Here is a 2,899-nt window from a genome sequence, read left to right as displayed (position 1 = left end):
GCAATAATTCAAGTATGGTGATGCATCGTGATAGAATCACATCGTGACTTCTTTGGCAATACCCACCCCTAGTGTCCAGGTGGCTTTTCAGATCCCTTGCACCTCCATTGGACACCGAGACATATGTGCCTGCTTTGCACGCTGTGGACAAGGCCTCCCGTTTGTCTCGATCCGGTCTGAAAGCGGGGAAACTCTTTTGTAAATCGTCGGTAAACATACATTTGCGCTTTTGCATGTTGTTGGCGTACTGACAGGCATGCTATCTATATTCTGATTAAGATCAGGGCTGCCCGCACTGATGCGGCTCAGGGGTGACGTCACACGCAGCGCCGTGCGCAGTGCCCTAGTGCCTGTAAATTTAATGGTCCAATGAAGGTAATTTAAAAAAACAGGACATTTCCTCACTTTCTAAAAAAAACCCGGGACGCGAAATATGGACATGTCCCTAACTATACAGTTGAAGAATACAGCCAACAGTGACTGTCTGATTTACAGTATTAAGTCAGGGCCTCTAGTGGCAAAATAAAGTATTACAAGAACAAAAAGAAAAATTTGTCTTTGATTTTTTTTTTACTTGCCGTTTCGTGCAGAAAATAAAACAAGGAAAAACAAAACTTGAAACTCTTCTTTTCCATATTTTTATTCTCTTTCCTTTCAGGAGCAATCGCCCATCCAATCAAACCTAACCCTTTGCGGAAAAAAAAAACCTTGGTTAATCATTAGAAAAAAACAACTTGGAAATGTTTTGATGGGATGTTTTTCATATTCAAGATTGTAGTAAATGTTAGCTCACTATTAGTACTGTTGTTTCAGTTTAGCAATACTTGTGGGTTATCCTTCAGGATACTCATGCAACTGTGAGTAAGAAAAAAAATTCTCATCACAAGCTAAGGAAGTTCACTTACAGACAATCTAACATACCTTTAGGAGCACTGTGGTGGTTGTGTTCTGCTGTTGATATTGAGATTTGGTTTCTAATTAATATGTCACAATATTTATGTTCAGGCATGGTGTTTTGTTTTTTTTTGGTTTGTTCCAGAAAAATAAAGTTAAAAACTGGACTTTGGACTTTTTTTCCAAGTTTGAAGACATTTCGCTTCCCATCCAGGAAGCATTTTCAATCCAAAATGTCAGGAATAGCATTGAGTTTAACGTCAAATAAGTGGATTCTTTTTAACTTTGCTTTTTATACTATGACCTGGATGAGTGACAGTCTTCACCAACATATTTTCGTTTATAATCACATAAAGACTGTTAGCTTCCCACAGTATCAATCTGTTCTGCGTGTGTCTCTTTTCCCCACTAATGCCATTTGACGACTGTATTCCTGACAGTCCAAATATGTTCAGTCACACACAGACTCTATTGTCTGTCATTTTACCAATGCCTCGTTTGTGGCCTCCATGACCAGAGATATATGCATGTTTGCATCTGGTTTTCCAACGTACCAAACACAGACCCAAAAATTGCAATCAGCTTTAGGTTCATCCTTGACCCGGTTTCGGAAAAAGTGAGACAAAAACTAAGTGAGCTTTTTAAGTAAATACATATACATACACCCCTACCTTAAATATGCTCATATTGTTTATCCATATATAAATGAAGGCACAAACGCATAACATTTTGTGACTGTTCTGCACATTTAGCAAATACTATATGACTTGTACCTGCTTTAAAGATGAGCTTTCTGTGTCCTAAAAAGTCTGCATGCTTTTATTTGAGAAAACCTTGTAAAGATCAGACCCTGTGTAGCTTCTGGCTCAACGTTGTATATGCACATGACTGCTGTCAAAATTAATTCATTCTCCTGCTGCTTATCTGGCAGGGTTATGGGGGGCTGGTAACCCTCTAGCATTCTATAGGTGAATGGTGGTGTACAGCCTGGACAGGTCGCCAGTCCATTGCAGAAAAAAAAAATGCATATAAACAAAAAAGGAAAAATTAGAGAAACTAATTAACCTATCATGTTTTTTGGACTGTGCAAGGAAGTGCACAGACAAAACCTATGCATGCACTTGGGACAATATGCAAAATACCTGCAGCAAGACTTGAGGCAAGGGATCTAATTCAAGACCTTCTTCCTGCAACAGTTCTACAATGTGTTTAACTTTGCAGCCCAATTCTAAATAAATTTTAGAATCACTGAGTTAGAAAATCTGTGTTTAGAGTTAACCCTCTTCAGATGCAAAGATACACCCCTAAAAAACCACTGCTGCTCTCATTGCTGTGGAAGGTGGTTCTACAAAGCAGCGACTCAAGCTGGCTGAAAACAAATGTACACAGCAGTGGGGCCATTTCTAGACCGTTAATCTGATTTGGACAGGGTTCTTATAGTGGAAACAAGGGTGACTGTCTGGTCTATTCCTAAACTAGTATCATAGACACTGGTGGATTCCACCATTTCCTTATATTAAACAACAGCACCCCAATGTGTTAGCATTGATCTGATGTTGACACCTTCTATACAATGAGGATTAATGATCCACGACTCCCTGCCAAGAACACAGACTGCTATACGAAGGAGAGTCTTTTGATGATGCATGCCTTTGTGGTTTAGTTTGCGGCTCAGTATTGTGTGCATTTTGAGAGTGTGCTTCTTGGTGTTTTGAAGTGGTGTTTTCTCGTTAAGAATTGTTCATTAGTGGTCAAAGCCGAGCAAAAGGTAAGACATTGCCACAGTAACGCCAACAACAAACAGATCAGACTTCCTCTTTTAAGGAGAGAAGAAAAACACTGAGCTCTTTTATCAGCTAAAGGGAGACCAAACAGAAACTCAAATACACTGCTCAAAAAATTAAAGGAACACTTTGAAAACACATCAGATCTCAATGGGGGGGGGGAAATCATGCAGTTTATTTATCCTGATATGGACCGGGTGATGTGTTAGGAACAAAAGGAT

The sequence above is a fragment of the Cyprinodon variegatus genome, unplaced genomic scaffold (assembly GCF_000732505.1).
Source record: "Cyprinodon variegatus isolate N-32 unplaced genomic scaffold, C_variegatus-1.0 Scaffold1253, whole genome shotgun sequence".
NCBI classification, from domain to species: Eukaryota; Metazoa; Chordata; class Actinopteri; order Cyprinodontiformes; family Cyprinodontidae; genus Cyprinodon; species Cyprinodon variegatus.
The sequence above is the reverse complement of the archived record's forward strand: the minus strand, read 5'-3'. Positions refer to the sequence as shown.